Source organism: Amborella trichopoda, chromosome 9 (genome assembly GCF_054954075.1).
Source record: "Amborella trichopoda isolate Santa Cruz 75 chromosome 9, AtrichopodaSantaCruz75HAP2 v2.0, whole genome shotgun sequence".
Classification (NCBI taxonomy): domain Eukaryota; kingdom Viridiplantae; phylum Streptophyta; class Magnoliopsida; order Amborellales; family Amborellaceae; genus Amborella; species Amborella trichopoda.
Window position 1 is genome coordinate 14,312,870 of NC_142344.1, and position 20,670 is coordinate 14,333,539.

The 20,670-nt window shown below is 37.9% G+C and overlaps 1 long non-coding RNA gene across 1 annotated transcript; it reads left to right on the plus strand.

Moving 5' to 3' along the window:
• The first annotated feature begins 11,925 nt into the window (after positions 1 to 11,925).
• On the plus strand, positions 11,926 to 20,670 carry LOC110006380 (uncharacterized). Its single transcript, XR_016041439.1, has 3 exons — positions 11,926 to 12,367; positions 12,600 to 13,238; positions 20,191 to 20,670. It is a non-coding gene; the product is annotated as an uncharacterized LOC110006380 (long non-coding RNA).

A 20,670-nucleotide genomic window follows, 5' to 3' on the forward strand; every position in this document is an offset into this window, starting at 1 on the left:
TTTTATTTTATTGAAATTTTTTTTTTTTAATTTTTGATTAGTGGGAATTTAATATAGAAATGGACGTCCAAAATTTTGTATCAAAACAGTTTATAGAAAAAAATTAAAAATAAAATTGTGTAAAGATATGATATTGTGATTAGGACAATTTTAACCCTCCATTCAAAGATGAACGATTGGATGAAGGGACATAAAACTTTTATGTTGTAGGGACAACGTAAAGAGCTTTTCCTTACATAATTAGGTTAGCACTGGGCTCTTTCTTTAATACTTTCATGTGGAGTAGGGAAAACGTAAAGAGCTTTTCCTTACACAATTAGGTTAGCACTAGGCTCTTTCTTTAATACTTTCGTGGGTTGTTAGAGGACTCATCTTGATAACCTACCCACCCACGTGTCAGTGTTTAATATGGTCTTCTGACGAAAAACAACATTGTACCCTGTCCATTTTAAGAACATTAGAGATGGATTATATACCCTAAGACTGTTCATCTTGCACACAATCACCACTACCTTTCATGTTTGAAATCCCATCGCTAGAGATATGCGTAAGAGTTTAAGAATTTTTTTTATTTTATTCTATCTTTGATTTTATTTTTTTTATTTTATGCATAGTTAATATCACATTTCATATCACCTAATTTCACATTTTAATGGTTAAAAATAAGAAAAAATTCCAAAAAAAAAAATCCAAGACTCCACTTTCCATACAACTTACCCCATCCTAACTTTTTCTTTTACTGTTTTCTCCAAAATACACTTTTTAATACCTCCAATTAAATAAAAAATAAAAAAATATCTAAATTACTCTTTTTTACTTTTACCTTACCCATGTCTCTCTTCTATATCCCACCAAAATAAGGGTTTAGCACAGTGTAAGTGCGGTCCGGCAGGAGCACTTCGGCACTGTGTACAGTGAAATCCAACAGTAAAGTTTCGACACTATGTAAAGTGCGGTCCGACAGTAGGGCTCCGACACTATGTAAAATGCGGTCCGGCAATTGAAAAGGGGTGTCCGGCGGTTGTAAAGGGCGATCTCGCACTTGTACCCTCCGGCAATATGATTGTGCGATGCGACAATATGAGTCTAAAACTTAACGTCAAATCTGTCCCAAATGATTTTTGTGTACGAAAAGGGCATTTCTATCTAAAAAATAAACTTTTTTCATTGGGGGTATTTGCATAAGAAGTTTGTTTTGGAAAAACAAGTGAAATAAAATATTAAGTTGGGATAAGTTGCATACAAAATGTGGTATTGGGAGTTTTTTTCTGGTAATTTTTTCTATAACCTTCTCATACTAAGAGTCAATGATGTCCCTATGTACCTTCTCTATAAAAGAATGGTAGGCTTTTTCAGAAGCTGAGTAGTCTTATGGCTTTTTATTCTCTCCAGTACTATTTCTAGTGGTCTCTCTTCTCTCAACCCCCAAATATTCCGAAGACAGCGGCACAATTGAATCATGAAGAATGCATTCTCGAAAACATTTCAGGACACTTTAGAGGCCTCCAAGTCCAAAATATAAATCAGGAGCATAAATAATAACGTGTTCTTGAATTTAGAATCAACCAGTAGACATTCTTATTCATCTATATTTATTAGCAAATGTATGAATCAAAAGCCACTGCAAAGAAAGAATGGTTACCGGTACTGCTATTATTAAACACCCAGGCCAATACTTCCTTTGAACGCAGTTGGGATTAGTTAAAAGGTTGGTTAATACAAGGATTTATTAATCTATATCTCTCTTGGGTTTTTTTACTTTCGCAGTTCTCGTATACAAAGAACCATTATAACGTCTTTTCAGATTGCGCTTTTTCTTTCAACTTCTCCCATGCTGTTAGGATTCACAATAGGGAATAGCGTAAGTCTGAAAAGAAGAAGGGTTCATCCAGTATATTAGCAATGAAAAGAATAAACACGGCTGAGATTTTCAACAGTTTCGACAGGTATAGAATAGGCCCTAGAACATGCAGCAGCTTTTTTAATCGCTCGATCTGTTGATCAAAATAAAGGAGAAAGAAGCGGAAAAAAAAAAGAATTACAACATGAACAAAATGTGCACCAGATTATTTATAATGCATCGTCAGCTGCACTTGACTGAAAGGAAATGAGTGAAGCACTACAAAATGAAAAATGTGTTCCAGTGAGAATTTTCAATCACCAGTTGAAACTCTCCCTACAAAACTGAACCATGAGAGCGTGCATACTATGCTCCCGCAGGAGCAAAGTGTGCATCTACTCCCTCAGTCAAAAGACTTACTTGGGAGGATTTTTTTGGCTTTGAAATTTTGGGAAGTACCTAAGAATCACTATATATTTATTTGAAAGAAAAGAAAATTCTTGAATTTTGAGTTTCTTGAAACTTAAATCTCACCCTTCAAAAATTGGTTGACATTATTTCTTTCGAGTAGCTCAAGGAGATTTTTTTTTTTTTTTTTTTTGTTTCTTTTCTTTTTTTTTAACTGAGATTAGTATATGGTTGAAGAAGTTATATCCCAAAATTTTGATATCTTAAAATTACCCCATTATTCTATTTTACCGAGGGAGTAAATGACCACTATAGTCCAGTGGGAGTAAAAATTCTTTTGGGAATTGTAGAAGCGACATTTGCGCTGCAAGCGAATTAGACACCACTTATACATCATTCTGAAGCCAGTAGATTAAGAAGTGCCAGAACATCAATTCTTCAAAAAAATTTATTTCACCTATACTTTTTGAAAATAACTAATTCCAATTTTAAAATTAAGGGAATCGACCATTTCATGGAATACAGGAAATGACAATCATACTATCATATTTTTTCATACATTAATTACTATTTTTTAATGATTTTATATCTAACCAATTTAGAACATTGATACAATAATTGGTTTGTTTTTTTTTACATTCTTCAAAAGATTCCTTATTTATAAAAGTTTTTAATTTGAACTCGACTTTGTTGTAAAAATACTAAACGTGAATTCAACATAAGAGATTTGAATTTTTATGAAATACAGGAGATGGGAGTCCTAATTTCCCTACAAGAGAAAGAATCTAGAAATTCTAAACTTACTTACCGTAGAGAGAGTTTTTCGAAAGATTGGAGGAAAAAGGAGTCATAGACGAATTTAAAATCAGATTTTCATTCTCCGTTAATATATATATATATATATATATATATATATATATATATATATATATATATATATATATATATATAGTGATGTATCATCTTAATGGAAATGTTAGAAACCTCAACTCCAAATCTTTTGACAATAGATTACCCTTATATTAATGAAATTTACTTAATCTTTTCTTTTTTATTAAGCAGAGTGCATTGAGCATAATTATAAATTATTCTAAAATTTTAAATTAAAAACTGACAGTTGCAATGCTCAACCACTCTAGTTTTCTTGGTAGTAAATTCATACAAACCAAGTTATCTAATCAACACAACAGGTGTCAAGGAAACCAAACAATATGGTCTTCCTACGACATTCTCTATGATTCATGGTCATACGTAATCAATGATTTTAAATAACTAAAAAACATGGGTCAAGACATATAGGAATTTAAAAACCAGTGCATGAATAAATGATAGTTTCTCCCAAGTTTATAAATACCTTTAAGACTCAATATTTTTTCTTTTTATATAAAACTATTGACTTGGTATATGTATTTTCACAAGCAATAGTTAGATAATAGTATTATGGTTTAGAATGATTTTCCATAAAGACTTAGTGGACCTTGCAAGACTATGAGGTTTTCTTAAAACCATATTCACATACTTAAGTTTTTTTTAAATGATCCAATTTAATTTTAAAAATACATGTTTAGCCTTCATAAATCATTTTACCACATTCTTCTTTAATTACCTACCAACTCATGTTTATGGTCACAAAAATAAATCATAAAGTCCATCTTATAATTTTATTACATAACTAAAAAAAGTTATCAAAATCTGATGAAAACACTTTTTTTTGTCAACTATAGAGACTTTATCATGAGATTATCATCACATGTAACACATCATATTACTTGACATTATTAGGAGGATGGTCACTAAGATTAAGTTCTATCGGTACACTCCCTTCGTGCTTACATATTTGAATGAGCCACACCCATCTCTTGTGTTTCATACTTAGGGTCACAGTCCTTGATCAAACTACATCTCCATATGTATTACTACCTTAAGTAGTTCATGCTCAAGCACAATGAGGCACAAAAACACAGGGTATTCAAAAACCTGTTCTTTCAAATTTGTTAGCACCTATCACCTAATGTCCATACACTCCATATGTATTTATAAACAAACAACCAAAATATAGTCAAAGAATTATAGAAAACATAAAATAAAAGGTTACTGAATCTTCTTTTCCTATTGACCTTACCATGTAATGTGAGATACATTTCATATATCAAAACCATATAGTGTGGTACCTAGGCTTTCTTGATTATTTGCTTTTACTTGTTGATAAGCTTTCCTGATCTTGGAAGAATGTACAACAGATGGAGAATTTATTGGTCATCCATTTCACAGGTCACGAAGTGTTCATCTCTTCTGCCCTTGGATTCTCCCTTTCTCACAAGGTAATACTCTTCTTCATCTCATCATTCTAAAGATCACAAATTTGAGTCTCCCACTGATCTTTAGAGTTTCTATGCTGCCACCAAGTCTTTCTCTCTCTCTCTATATATATATATATATATATTTATTTATTTATTTATTGCAAAAAAAACCAATATTCTTTTATAGATATTGTGTTTCTTCTTCTTTCTGCAATTCCCAAATTGAACACTCTTCACATAGTGTCATATCTCGTCATCTTTGTATTACCTCTCTCTGAAGTTTCATTGTTATAAATCATACTCATGACACACTATAAAACTTTTGAATGAGCTTTATAAAGAGCTTCCACTATGAGGAGTACAAATATGTGCATTAGCATATCACATCTTTTAATTGATTGCAGCATAGAAGATGAGCAGCCCATGATAAAAATATAATATCTCTCAACTCATAAAGAGTTTGTCTCTGAAACCTTTTGATTATTGAAATAGACTAAAACATACATGATAGTTCTCAGTTCTATCCCTAAATCACACTATTTGATGAGACAATGATTTAGAGACATTCACGTCACTACTATTTTTACAATAGAAAATCAAGTTGCGCTCCTCTCAATAAAATAATTACTTCTTTCAATTCACAAAGAATTTCTTCCTGAAACTTTCATGTTGAAAACTAAAGTCAAAACCAAACCTTGAAATCATAATCTGAGACCAAATAATATTTTTCTTCCTAGAAATAAATAGTTGACATTCATATCACTAAACATATCATACTGCAGAATTCCAAGATGAATATTATCTAGTAAAATTATTTTTCCACCCTACCCTCATGGAGTTTCTCTTTTAAACATGTTTTGTTTGAAAGTAGACATAACATGGCAACAAATATATATCTATAGGCATCATATCACTATGTTAAGTAGGCTTGTTAAATATCGATATTTGCATCTCAATGAAAACATACCAAATTACAAAAAATTCGGGATGACCTCTCTTCAATCCAAAATTTTTATTCCTTATCTCCCATGGATATTTATCTCTCAAATAATTTTTATTCGAAACTAAACTCAAAATGGAAGTCTAAAAACTTAGTGTGGGCCTTAAAACATTTTATTAAGAATGAAAATAAAATCATGGCTTCCAAGTCATTGAAATAGTTTTTGTTGCAGAAAACAACATTTACACATCCTTCAATAAAATGACCATATCTTTCAAACCAAAAGAATTTTGTTCATGGAATTATTTTTTTAAAAGTAGACTCAATATTATGAGTTACAATCAAATTCCAACCAAAAACAAAACCATAACGTTGGTGAAAAATTTTATGGAGCTCAATAGACAGTTCTTGGATTTTACAGGGTCAGAACTGACACCCTTTATTGATGAGTCCATAACTTTCAATTCCCTTAGGACCTCCTATTGAAATTTTGTAGGTAGATCCTACTCTAAAACACATGTATTATTACTGAAGTATGTGTCAAAGGAATGCCTTATTATCTTGCTCATATCAATGCTCCACAACAACATAGAATACCCCAATCTGAAGAGTGCCTTTTCGGTGTTTGAACATGCCAATAATTGTTCCGAAAATGTATCTCTTGACCACAAAATTTATTGGCTTTCTTTTATCTCATTCCCAACTCACCAAAAAATAGTGAACTAAAAGAAATATGGCAACAAGTAGATCTGGCTCAGATACCAATACAAGTTGAAATTATGTGATCTAACTGGTGTATATATTCTTTTTTTTCTACTTTTCCTTCGCTTTTCCGGCTTAGATCACTTACAAGTAGTCCATTTCAGTACATTGACTTGAAACGAAATAAAGAAAGCAAATCTAGGATCTAAAGCTTGATGTCATTAAACTTCTATTTTATTAATCAAAAAAAATTATAACAGTATGCTTGGGAATAACAAAAGACTTAAGAAATAAATATGGCAGTAAATAAGAAAGTGAGTGCCGGAGGTTACCTCAATCAGGCTTAATACGCCCCACACCAAGTCACCATCTCCAATGGCGCGGGATCAATGATTAACCTCTATCTCCAAGATGAGAAAGCATATATGCCAAACCTCCAAAGGAACAATAACTTTTTACAACGTTCAAATCTCAATATATGGTTTGTCCCTTGAAAACCTAAATGAGAGAGATAGCTTCTCAATATTAAACCCATAACCCTTATGCCATGAGAGACAAGAGATGTGAAAGAGAAAACCTCTTCTATGTGTGGTGTGCCTCTTCTTTATCATATGAGAGAGAGAGAGAGAGCTTATCTACTTGGGGTGTGCCGCTATGGGATGAGAGACAGAGAGCAACTATGCTTGGGGCATACGCCTCTAAATTCCATGGGAGAGAGAAGAGAGCGATTAAATGTGTAGAGAATGGGTAGAAGGCACCCCATTGTATAGTGCTTCACTGAGATTAGGGTTTCCATATAATTTGCCTCTTTAGTGAGTGGTCGGCCCTAGATTTTTTGTCACGCAGGCTCGTGCGAGAAAGAACCTCTTCTTAAAATCGCTGCCAAGCCCTCCCTCTCGTTTCTAGAGAGAGGAAGAGAAGAGGGCTCATGTGTATGATCCTCACCCCCCTTACGGGCTCACGTATGTATGCACGTGAGGATGAATCCTATGCCCACTAAGATAAGGGTTGAACGGTGCGGTGTATGTGGTTCAAACCAATGAAAGAATGAGTGTGAGGCAAGGCTTACCTCGCTTGGTAGGGTCAGGATGTACCTGGGCTCTGAACCCTCGTAGATTGATGAGAAAGCCCATCGGCCTCTAAGGCTTGGTCTGGCTTCAGCTCCCTTGCGAACTTTGCACAGCGTAGGTACCCTCTCGGTAAAACGGCTTAAAACGCCATCCCTTTCGCTCACCTTTTCTCAATATGGTTTTAGAGGGATTTTTGTAAGGGTTTGAGAGATAAGAATAGAAGATAAGAGAAATAGAATAGAGAGAGAGAAATAGAGTACATAATCAAGAATTGGGCAGCCTTCCGGGGTCACCTCCCCAAGCAGGTATTTACCGGAAGACAAAGAAGGCATCGGGCTCAAGGCCCCAAGACCCCGAAGGATTCACAAGTGACTATAATGGTTAGATAAGTCTGACCAAGATGAATATTAGAAGATCCCCCCAGAGGTCAATAGAAAGAGAGATAGGAGAGGGAAAGAAGAGAAAAGAAGAAGAGAAGAAGAAAAAAAAGAGGAGGCAGAGAAGAAGAAGAGATAAAAAACCTCTCACACCTCCAACTGACCGTGCTTCGCGCCCCCCTGATCAAAGACTTACAGCTCATAAGCGTTTTGAGGTGTTAAGAGGGGGGATAAGAAAGAGAAAAATAAAGAAGAAGGTAGAAGAGATAAAAGGAGAATAGACTCTCTCTAACATCTTGGACTGACCTTCCTTCGTGCGTCCCTTTTTCAGGGGACTTACGCTTGTAAGCATTTAGGAGAGAGAGAAAATTAGAGAGAAAGGGGGTGTAAAGAGATAAGGGACAAAGAGAGAAGGAAAAGTAAAAGATAAGAGAAGGAAGATAAGTAAGTGTGTGTGAGAGACAAAGAGGGAATGAGATAATAAAGAAGAGACAGAGATCGTGAGAGCAAGAGAGGGAGAGAGTGTTAGGTGGGAGTGTGAGAAAATGAGTGTGTGATGAGCATGAAAGAAGAGAGAAACGTGAAAGTAAGAGAGGGAGTGTTTGGTCAGAGTGTGAGTGTGTGATGAGTGTGAAAGAAGAGAGAGACGTGAGAGTAAGAGAGGAAGAGAGCATAGAAGAGGGAGAGTGAGTGTAAGAGAAAGGCGAAGAGAGAGAAGGGTGTCCGTCCACAACTAGGCCGTGGGCATAAGGGAGAGAGAGAGTGTGAGGTGAGGGAGAAAAAAGTGAGAAAAGAAGGGGAGAAAGAGAGGAGCAGCGGCTAGCCCACTGCCCTTTGAGATAGAGAGAGATGAAAGAGGGAGTGAGGTGAGGGAGAAAGAAGAGAGAAAAGAAAGGGAGAAAGAGAGTGGGGCAGGGGCTAGCCCGCTGCCTTTTGAGGTTGAGAGAGATGAGAGAGTGAGAAAGGGGTAATAGAGTAGAGAAAGAACGAGAGAAAGGAAGTGGATGGGGGTCAATATTCTTCCTTCATATAAATGTGGAACATGAACTTTCTATGAAGTAACTAGGTAAAGCTTTCTTCTTTCACTTTACTTCATTCATTATTATATTTTTTTTTTTATTTAGGGTTTACTTCATTCATTATTATATTTTTATGGGTCCAAAACATTAATTTGATTGATTTAGGGTTCGATCAGAAGGATGTCTGCACTATTTACATTTTCAAAGCTGAGTATTGGGGTCGACTATGCCAAGTTTCTCATGAATTAGGGATAAGCTCTTAATGTTCTCACGCATGCCTTGGAAGCCTTTCAACCACTTCCACATGTGATTTTCTGAGAAATGAACCCACTTAATTACTCTTGCAAATCAAGGAGAAGATGAAGGATATTTCCATGTTGCATGGAATGATTCTTGAAGACTTCCAAGAGCTTTAAAGAATTTTTTTTTTTTTTAGGACATTGGCCTGGGATCCTATTCATACTTAATATGGGAGAATCAGCGTCGAGGTGGCAGCCTAGGCCACCCAGGCTGGGTCAATATTGGAACTTCCTTCAGATGAAGGTGGGATCAGAACTTTCTATGAAGTAACCTGGGTAAAGCTTTCTTCTCTCACTTCACTTCATTCACTTCACTTCATTCGTTATTACATTTTTATTTTGATTTAGGGTTTATTTCGCTCATTATTATATTTTTATGGCTCCAAAATTTTGATCTGCTTGATTTAAGGTTCGATCGGAAGGATGTCTGTGCTATAAACATTTCCAAAGCTGACTATTGGGGTTGACTATGCCAAGTTTCTCGTTCATTGTTTAGGGAATAAGGGATGGGTTCTTGATGTTCTCACGCATGCCGTGGCTGCCTCTTCAACCACTTCCACCTAGGATTTTCTAAGAAATGAACCCGCTCCGCTCAATTAATCAAAGAGAAGATGAAGGATATTTCCACGTTGTATGGGATGATTCTTGAAGACTTCTAACAGCCGTAAAGAGTTATTTTTAATAAAAACATTGGCCTAGGATCCCACTCATATTTAATAAGGGAGATGGCCTAGGATCCCATTCATATTTAATAAGGGAGAGTATGGGGCCGTCCAGCGATTAGGCAATGGGGCCGCCCAGGCGGCTCAACACGACGGGGCCGCTTAGGTGGGCCGCCCAAGCCGCACAACACTGCCCATGCCGCTCAGCTCTGGGCTCAATATCTGAACTTCCTTCGGATGAAGGTGGGACATGAACTTTCTATGAAGTAACCTGCCTAAAGCTTTCTTCTCTCACTTCATTTCATTCGTTATTATATTTTGATTTTGATTTAGGGTTTACTTCATTCATTATTATCTTTTTATGGGTCCAAAAAATTGATTTGCTTGATTTAGGGTTCCATCAGAAGGATGTGTGCGTTATTTACATTTTCAAAGGTGAGTATTGCAGTCGACTATGCCAAGTTTATCGTTCACTATTTAGGGAATAAGGAATGGAAGTTTATCGTTCACTCTTTAGGGAATAAGGAATGGGCTTTTGATGCTCTCGGCATGCTGTCTCTTCAACCACTTTCTGGGATTTTCTGAGAAATGAACCCACTTAATTACTTGTACAAATCAAGGAGAAGATGAAGGATACTCACGCAAATCAAGAAGAAGATGAAAGATATTTCCGGTATGATTCTTGAAGACTTCTAATAGCCTTAAAGAGTTTTTTTTTTTTTTTTTTAACATTGGCATGGGATCCCATTCATACTTAATATGGCACTCAACGCTGTCGAGGCCACCCAGCGCTAGGTCAATATTGGAATTTCCTTCAAATGAAAATGGGAGAGGAACTGTCGAGGCCACCCAGTAGGTCAATATTGGAATTTCTTTCAAAGGAAAGCGGGACAGGAACTTTGTATGAAGTAACCTAGTTAAAGCTTTCTTCTCTCACTTCACTCGTTATTATATTTTTATTTTGATTTAGGGTTTACTTCATTCATTATTATATTTTTACGGGTCCAAAACATTGATTTGCTTGATTAAGGGTTCAATTAGAAAGATGTCTTTGCTATTTACATTTTCATAGGGCCGACTATGCCAAGTTTCTCTCGTTCACTGGGATGGGCTCTTGATGTTCTCACGCATGCCTTGGCTGCCTCTTCAACCCCTTCAGATTTTCTGAGAAATGAACACCCTCAATTACTCGCGCAAATCAAGGAGAAGATGAAGGATATTTGTACGTTGCATGGGATGATTCTTGAAAACTTCTAATAGCCTTAAACAGTTTTTTTTAGCATTGCCTGGGATCCCAGTCATACTTAATATGGGAGAATATGGGGCCGCCGAGAAGATGAAAGATATTTATACGTTGCATGGGATGATTCTTGACAACTTCTAATAGCCTTAAACAGTTTTTTTTAGCATTGCCCTGGGATCCCATTCATACTGAATATGGGAAAATATGGGGCTGCCAAGGCCGCTCAATGCCTAGGCAAACGGCCGCCCAGCACCGTCCAAGCCGCCCCAGTGCTGGGGGTAAATATTCAAACTTTATTCAAATGAATGTGGGAAATGAACTTTCTATGAAATAAATTGGGTAAAGCTTTCTTCTTTGACTTCACTCCATTCGTTATTATATTTTTATTTTTATTTAAGATTTACTTCATTCATTATTATATTTTTATGGGTCCAAAATACTGATTTGCTTGATTTAGGGTGACTTCACTCCGTTCGTTATCATATTTTTATTTTTATTTAAGGTTTATTTCATTCATTATTATATTTTTATGGGTCCAAAATATTGATTTGCTTGATTTAGGGTTTGATAAGAGGGACGTCTATACTAATTACATTTTAAGAAGGACGTGTGAGCTATTTACATTTTCAAAGTTGAGTATTGGGGCGGACTATTGCAAGTTGCTCGTTCACCCTTTAGGGAACACATGCCCTGGCTGCCTCTTCAACCACTTCCACCTAGGATTTTCTGAGAAATCCCTGGGCAAATCAAAGAGAAGATGAATGATATTTCCATGTTGCATGGGATGATTCTTGAAGACTTCTAAAAGCCTTAGAAAGTGTTTTTTTTAACATTGGCCTTCGCCCATGCCAGCGACCGCCCAAGCGCCCAGCACGGTCGCCTAGGCCACCTAGCGCTGGGTCAATATTAGAATTTTCTTGAGATGAAGGTGGGATAGGAACTTTCTATGAAGTAACCTGAGTAAAGCTTTCTTCTCTCACTTCACGTTACCATATTTTTATTTTTATTTACAGTCTACTTTATTCATTATTATATATTTTATGGGTTCGAAACATTGATTTGCTTGCTATTTGTATTTTCAAAGCTGAATATTGTGGCCGACTATGAGAAGTTTCTCCTTTAGGGAATAACGGATGGGTTCGTGATGTTCTCATGTGGTGACTGCCTCTTGAACCACTTCCATACTTAGAATTTTTTGAGAAATGAACCCGCAACCCGTTCAGTAACTCGCACAAATGAAGGAGAAGATAAAGGATATTTCCATATTACATGAGATGATTGTTGAAGACTTCCAAGAGGCTTAAAGTGCTTCTTTTTCCTTTTTTTTTTTTGAACATTCGTCTGGGATCCGATTCATACTTACTATAGGAAAATATGAGGCTGCCCAGCACCGCCCAGGCCATTGGAACTTCCTTCAGATGGAGTGAGCGGCGCCGAGCGCTGAGGATCAATATTGGAACTTCCTTCAAATGAAGGTGGGACAGTAACTTTCTATGAAGTAACATGGGTAAAGCTTTCTTCTCTCACTTCACTTCATTTGTTATTACATTTTTATTTTGATTTAGGGTTTACTTCATTCATTATTATATTTTTATGGGTCCAAAACATTGATTTGCTTGATTTAGGGTTGGAAGGATGTCTGCGCTATTTACATTTTAAAATATTTACATTTTAAAATATTTACATTTTTAAAGCTGAATATTGGGGCTTACTATGCCAAGTTTCTCGTTCATCTTTAGGAAATAAGGGATGGGCTCTTGATGTTCTCATGCATGCCCTTGCTGTCTCTTCAGCCACTTCCCCTGGGATTTTTTGAGAAATGAACCCACTTAATTATTTGCACAAATAAAGGAAGCAACATAAAGGAGAAGATGAAGGATATTTCTACGCTCGCCGACGATGCCAAGTTTCTCGTTCACCTTTAGGGAATAAGGGATGGGCTCTTGATGTTCTCATGCATGCCCTGTCTGTCTCTTCAACCACTTCCCCTTGGATTTTTTGAGAAATGAACTGCTCAATTACTCGCTCAAATAAAGGAGAAGATGAATGATATTTCTACGCTCAATTACTCGCGTAAATTAAGGAGAATATAAGAGCCTTAAAGAGTTTTGAATATGGGGCCGCCTAGGTGGGCATGCTTAATATAAAAGAATATAGGGCCGCTCAGGTGGACCGCCCAGGCTGTGTAGCATACTTAATATAAGAGAATATGGGGCCGCTCAGGTGGACGTCCCAGGACTACACCGCCGCTCAGGGCCTACACGACCGCCTAGACTGCCGCCGAGGTCTATACACCCGCCCAGGGCCTAAGGGGCGCCAAGGCCGAGCATGGGATGATTGTTGAAGACTGGGCAGTAAATTTCTATGAAGCAACCTGGGTAAAGATTTCTTCTTTCACTTCACTTCATTAGTTATTATATTTTTATTTTGATTTAGGGTTTACTTCATTCATTATTATATTTTTATGGGTCCAAAACATTGATTTGCTTGATTTAGGGTTCGATCGGAAGGATGTCTGCGCTATTTACATTTTCAAAGGGGAGTATTGGGGCCGACTATGCGAAGTTTCTCGTTCCCCCTTTAGGGAATAAGGATCGGGTTTTCTCTCTAAAATAGGCTCTAATGGGTTTTAGGTTTGAAATGAACTTCAAACCTACAATTATTCTTCTTTACTATTAAAAAATGGACCCAAAATGACCTCAATAGGGGCATTTCCACACATGGGCGGGGCGTACGCCCATGGGCGGGATGCACATCCTAGGCGGCCGCGTAGGCTGGTTTTCGAGCGCTAGGTGGGGCGGCCGCATAGGCGGGTTTCCGGGCGCCTAGGTGGGGCGGCCGCGTAGGCGGGTTGCCAGATGCCTAGGTGGGGCGGCTGCATAGGCGGGTTTCTGGGAGCCTAGGCGGGTTCCAGGGCAAGTAGGTGGGCGTCCAGGGATCCTAGGTGGGCGTCCAGGGATTTGCACTTTTTTCAGGCGCCTAGGCCTAGGCGATGCGCCCAAGCCCAAAACCGCCTAGGCCGCCGCCCAGCTTGTAGGTTTTTTGAAACTATGCTTATAGTTTTTCTCTCCATAACTGCCTAGGCGAACATCCAGCTTGTCGGCTTGTGGGTTTTTTGAAACTATACTTACAGTTTTTCACCCCAGAATCGCCTAGGCGGCCACCCCGGCTTGAAACTATGCTTACAGTTTTTCAAATTGGTTGGCTTTCTCTTTCTCCCTCTTTATGACAGAAGGAAAACTTTGGGGATATGCTGAAGTCTGATATGAAATTCAACACTGAAACTATCAAGAGAGAGCGTGGGCGAGAGAGATGAGGGGAACCTTTCTTACAATAGATTTGGGTGGGCAAATGATGTTGTTCTGAGAAAGGGAAGAAGTTGCAGAAAGCAGTTGTTACAAATACACATAACTTCACTATATCTGTTTTCCAAGTAATTAGTTAATTGGGTGGGCGATGATTTGGGCAGACAGAGGCAGGAGGGTGGTGAACAATAAAGGAGGAAAATCAAGGAACTGAATACCCATTGCTTCTTCACTTTTCTTGTCAGACACAAGCACTATCCTACGAAACTACTCAAAACTCCTTCCCCATTGAGCTTGAAACTGAAAAGGAGAAAGAGGGATAGATAGAAGATGATGTCAGATATTGTTTCACAAACAACCAAGGAATTGAGTAAAACAATAAAAAAAGACAAAGGGAGGGAGGATTGAGCTTAGCTTAACAAGAAAGGTTAACCAATACTGAGACAGGGTTCTCCTTTTGCAGACTAGCGGATGTCTATGATACTTCCAAGGATGAATAAATAGCTCTTTTGACTTGTCTAAGAGTTTTCCCTCATTATATCAGTAAGGGCATAGACAGAGGATTACCCTGGAGAGAATGGCCGGTAATATTTTGCAGAAAATATAAATTAGAGGGATGAGAATGTCTGCCTCATAAGAAGAAAGGGAGAAGAAGAAGAAAGGGACAAGGAGGAGGAAGAAGAAGAAAGAAGGAGAGGGTTGGACCGGGTACCTAAGTGAGTGAGGCAAAAGGCTCGAACACACCTGTCGGGTGTGTTTCTCCCGGGTCCCTTGAAGGTGAAGTTGCTTGAAAGAAGGGCTTGGGCCTTTGAGTGAGGACTACAGGGATAAGGTTAGTGGGTAGGTCTAGGTTGAGAGGGTTAGGTTCAAGTAAGTATGGGTTGTGATGGACCTAAGCTAAGTTAGGCTAGGGAGTATGAGTGATTTGGGTTAAGTGGGTCAAGTATGGTGTATGGTCTATGATTTGGTAAGGAGTAGGTATGGTATAGGGACTAGAGATAAGTGTTAACAATGGGTGGTGTAAGATATGGTCTAGGTATGGACTACGGTTTAGGTGCGGACTAGGGAGTAGGGTTAGAAAGGTGTGGACTATGGTCTAGGTTTGGGTATGGTGGTCCAAGGGTATTCTCCTTGGGGCAAAATATTTCTCTCTCCTCTCTCTTGGGGTAGGAAAGAAGACACACACAAAGAAAGAGCTACCACAAAGCTTTTTTTAGGCTAGAAAATACATATTTTTGTAATAAAAAGTGAATTTTGTTTTTGGGCAAAAATAACCTTTTTGCCCATCACAATTTTTAGAGAATTCACTAAATCATCCCCAAAAAGGGGGCCCATGGTCTGGTTATCATTCGGTGCTCCTTTGGCCACTATACGACGAGCTTTCGGGCAATCAACCATCAGAAAAATGATCTTCATGCCGAGGGGATCGTTTTGGTGTCCATTATTAAGGTTGGGTCGAAGTATTGAGGGTGTTCTTAAAATCCACCCGAACCCATAAACTTGCAATATTGAACCTTCGATCTTGCTCGTTCTTCATTGTTTCGGGTTATTTTCTTCATCATAAATCAAAGGGAAGTTTATTGCGATCATTTTGCAATAAAAATCTCTTCGTTTGGATGTCAAACGATTACTTTTAAAATTGGGAAGTGGCCAGAAAATGGAATTCCGACCACCAGAAACATTCCTTCTTTTGGACTTGAAAAGGGTGCTTTCCGGTCATTGATCATGTATGATCTTTACCTCAAATCGAAGATCTTCGTGTCACGGTCACAATGGACCTATTCTTAAAGCTACATGAAGACATATCTTCAAAATATGGCCTCTAGAAGGGGTCGATTTTCTTCTTTAAAAAACTTGTAAAGCATGAGTGTTGGGATGCAACTTCTCTCCACGATTTCTCTCAATCCAGGCATCGACCGGAGCCGTATTTTATATCAAAATATGCGATTCGATGAGATCTAACTCGTGTACGAATTTGGGCTCGATGAGACTCTAGATGAGCAAGATATGAGCTTAGGAAGTTCATTCTGAAATTGAAAAGAGCAGTTTCCATAAATGGAAATTGGTTCTTTGAAGCATCATGTGAATAGTGTAAAACCCCCGTTTAAGTGAGTTGGCCTTAGGATAGTCCAATAGCGTCCAAACGAGTTGAAAATTGGTATCTAGCGGTTTTTGGGCCTTCCAGATCTAATAGAAGTGGTCTGGTACTCATCTGAGGCCTTGGCAGCATAGCTCCAGTTATAAGGTACTTTTCTGCTTGAAAGAGGGCGGTTCTACACAATGTAACTTTCATCCTGATCGACTTTGTCTTGATTGGATTAAGACAAAACTTGGTGGGCATTTTTAAAACATCGAATGCCATCTTTTCATGCTTTTTTAGGACAATTTGACACCTTTCCAAATTTAGGCTTATTCGGATCAGAGTTTCTGTAGTCCACAAGCATTTTAGTACTTGTGGATATAGGTCACAACTGGCTTTTCCATTATTCACATCGGGGATACAAACATGTCCAAAACACCCTACAGCAACGAGATTGAATTCGTACCATTGATCTTGGGTGACCTATAGGGTGCGAGATTTGAGCCCTCCATTCCATAGATTAGCCATCAACATCATATGGAATGTGCTAGAACATTTATCCTCCATTTTCTAAACCCATTTCCCATCAATTAAATTAATTATGAAAATATTAATTATATGTTTTCTACACTCATGCACAAGCCTCTTCATACATTTCATACTTGATTTCAAAACTTCCTCAAAATCAAATCTTTCCAAAACACATTATATCTTAGGCCTCAAGCCATATGGCTTGATCACATAAAAGGAAAGTAACATGAGGCAGGGTGTGCTACCTTTTGGTGGGCTTCTATAGGCCCCACCAAGTTGCAATGGTGGGCTCATGTATACTAATTGGCCTACATGCACAAATAAAATATTTTATGATTTTTAAAATTCATATGATTTTATTTGAATAATTAAAACAATGAAAAAAATCAATATATCTATATTTATAAATCCAAATTTCATAAATAAAATACCAAAGATTCAGGAAAATTCAAATAATAACTCTAAAAATCAAATAACATTAAACCAAATATAATTAAATACTTTTAATGGAAATTGGATCCATATGGTCTAGGAATAATCAAAATATTGGAGCACTTCACTTTCTACTGTGGACCACGATCCACTCTTGCTTTCTCAAACTGACCCAGTGGTTCTCATGACCAACATTCTATCGCAGAGGCTCACAACTGGGACGCTAAAGTCAGCCAATGGATAATGGGACATAACTTCAATATGTTGATTTCAGGTTCTCCCCTAGAGACCAATAAAAGTCACTTAAACCTGATGCAACCACAGCTCTATGGTGCATATGGGTAATATCTTGCACATGCACTTGATTTACCCTGAAAGGCGGTTCGCTTTCATGATACAACTATCATATGTGTAATATCGTATGATGTTACGTGGATGAGGCTTTGGCCCCCGTCTCTGAGGGCCACCATCACACACAAGGGTCACACAGTCCCTTGGCTGATTCATCCGGGTATACTCCGATCTCATCAAGGGATGACCAATTATAACCCTTATCGGTTTAATTTCTACGCTCAGTATTATGGGTTTTTTCCAACCGACTGGCTTAGTACATCAAGTTTAGTCCGATATCAGCAAACATCATTTGTTTAGTATGATTCACATAGGACCACACTCCTATTAAGTTCAAGTTCCATTATGTCAAATGTTTAATTACAAGTACTTATAAGGCCTTTAATGGCTACACATACCTAACATAAAGGCAGATAATTGTAGACACCTCAATTTCAATCGAGAAAATTGTACGAAAATTGAAGTTCTCCAAGACAGTCATCCAAAGATTTGAAGCATCTCCAAAACAGTTCACAGACGATCAAAGAGCAGCACGATGGCTTTTACCGGAGCGACCAACAACGTCAATGTTATTTAGAAATCCGTTATCACTTTGATTCATGCTTGGCGAGCATCTCAATCACAAGAACGTAAAAGCTATCGTTGTTATGTCTCTAGCGTGGCAACGCCAAAATCACACCCGTTGTAACATCATAGGAGGCGTGTTATGCAACCTGGAATGCTTACAGCTTGACAAAGTTGCAAGTTCTGTTGAATGAACATGTCAACACCAATGCCATTAAATTGCTTAGATTTAATCCTAGATTTCAACGTTCATTAAAGTGAACACCTGTCTATAAATAGAGAATTTCAACACTCAACTCTGTCACTCATAGAATTTTTAGAATTTTTGAAATATTACGCCAAGGTCCTACCCTTCTAAATCCAGAACCCGAACCCACACTCTGGCCTATGGAGTAGAAAATCCACACCTGAACTGATCCTGAACCAACACCACCTCCAAGCGCTGGGCCTAGTGACCTGGCCTCGAGTATATTTTCGTTTATTTTTTGTTTATTTTCTTTTCATTTTAGCTCTAGATTCTATTTCTAAAATCCTTTCAAAACCCTCTTTTTTCTGACCCTGATTTCTAGAAACTTCTGCCTAAACCTCAGTTCTCATGATACTAGGAGCCGGCTCAATCAGTCATTCGAGCAAAAGAGGTTTTGTTAGCCTAACTTTCGCCCAAACCACAATTTGATGGGACCCATTCTCATTCGGCGAGTATACTCATGAAAATGAGGTAGGGACTGTGCGACCTGCTGAATTTTTCAAGTATAAACAATACTACTGCATGATGTCTATTTGTCGGTTTCCAGTGGTTCACGGTGGAGATGAAATGTTGTTCTACTATTGTCTACTCAAAGAAATGTTCCACATCTATAAATGAAAACAATAGCGAAAGCTGCATAAAGTATAGTGTTTGCAAAGTGTATTGTTGTAATTTCATATTTTGATACAGTCCCAAAACATGAAAGAGGAGCGACAATCGATAGGCCTTCACTCAGTATTACATGGATACTGATCCGCGTGTTGGTATCCAATAGGAGAAAGGAGTGTGTAGGATTGGTATTAGTCGCGCTCGGGCTGCCCCAGCTCACAACTCATCTGGAGAATGAATCCCTGTGTTGATGATCTACTAGTTGATTCAAGATCTGGGTGATTCACCCCATTGAATTTCACAAGTGCCGAAATCGGTCGGGAATCCGAAATAACGGCACAAGCCGCCTCTGGAGGCTCTGCTTTGCCTCAGATCCAACTCAGGTTTCGCCCCAAACCTCCCCTTGGCCCATCTTGTTTGGTTCTGATTGTGGGCCATTCCATGCACCTGCTGCTCTGTTGACACCTATGGCTAGGTAGGCCGTCACTCAGTATTATATGGATATTAATACGCGTATTGGTATCTAATAAGTGACAACTCGTCTGTTGACACGTATGGCTATGAGGCTTTACGTGTTTTAGCCTACAATGTAGGAATCCAATATATCCAACGGTCATATGGTCCAACGTCCATATGATCGTAACCTCTTACTTTTCTCATAGACCATTTGGAAATCAAATAACCCTTTGTTGTCTCAGAGACCTGTTGGAGAAATACAATGGTTACTCCTTCTTCTCCCTATAAAATGGGAAGTCAGAAAGAGGATGTGAACCATAAATAAAATGGGTATATCTCTCTAAAAGTTAAGGGATAGAAAATCCGTGCTCATCACCAACCTCACGGCAACCCTTTCTCTGATATCGGGCTTGATATTATACGAGCTTCATCAATATTTACTAACAATGGTATCAGAGCAATCAGGTTCCATCTTCCCAATTTTTACTCTAAAATATTTTTTTTAAGGATCGAGCTCATATGATTTGTTTGTTACTATCCATGCCCAAATTTTGTGTATTAATCGTGCTTCAAAATACTGCTATCTTATCTTGGTTCAATGTCATCTTGATTCATCGTGTTAATTAGTTAAAAGATAAAAATATCACATGTTGCTATCTTATCTTGGTTCACAATGTTATCTTGATTCACAGTGTTAATCAATTAAAGAATAAGTATGCGTACACTCTTATTCTGAATTTGTTTTTTAACGACAGGTTCACCTCTTCAACATCAAACCCCTAACCGTCACAAATGGTGAGGTTTTGTTCAGAGTGGGTGTGATACACTTCTGGCGCCAATTTCCTTGAATCTCCTAAAGTCATCCAATTCTTCCTATCTTGGTTCAGAACAAGCACCAAAGGCTCAACCTCAAGCTTCTTTGGCTACAGTAACACAAACTTAGAGCGGATCTTTGGGTGCTTCGGGAGACGACCTACTATGATATCCGACGATGCAAATTCAGGTACATTCAAAAGAACTAAAAGGGGAAGTAACAAACCTAGCTTCAATGGCTCTAAAACTCCTAGAAATAATGTTTTGAAATACAGTAGTCAACTCTTGATGGAAAACATTAAACCTACAACTATTTATAGACTTTATTGGACCCCCATTCTATTTCTAATATAAATAGCACTTATTATTAAAATATAATCCGAATTTGACACTTTTACCCAGACAAAAGCAAATAAGAAAAA